We start from the raw sequence: 353 nt of genomic DNA on the forward strand, positions 1-353 counted from the left end.
TGGCTCTGTGGTGCCTGCAGTGAGAGCTTCCCCCACAAGTGTAGCCTCACCCGGCGCTTGCAGACCCACACCGCTGAGAAGCCCTTTGCCTGAGACAGCTGCAGCAAGAGCTTCAGCCACAGCTCTCACAACACCCAGCACGTGTGCACCCACACCAGGGACCAGACTGTGCTGGGGGACACAAATACACCGAGCTCAGCACTCTCGGTGAACGGGACCCCCCTGAGAGTCAGACTGAACAGAAATTGCCTCTTTTCCACCCAGATTCCTCAGAGGCTGGGGGCTCCAGCAGCAGCAAATACCTTCCTCCCCCACGCCAGACACCTCTTAGTGAGAATGAAAGTAATTCTGGT

Source organism: Merops nubicus, unplaced genomic scaffold (assembly GCF_000691845.1).
Source record: "Merops nubicus isolate BGI_N331 unplaced genomic scaffold, ASM69184v1 scaffold7698, whole genome shotgun sequence".
Lineage (NCBI taxonomy): Eukaryota > Metazoa > Chordata > Aves > Coraciiformes > Meropidae > Merops > Merops nubicus.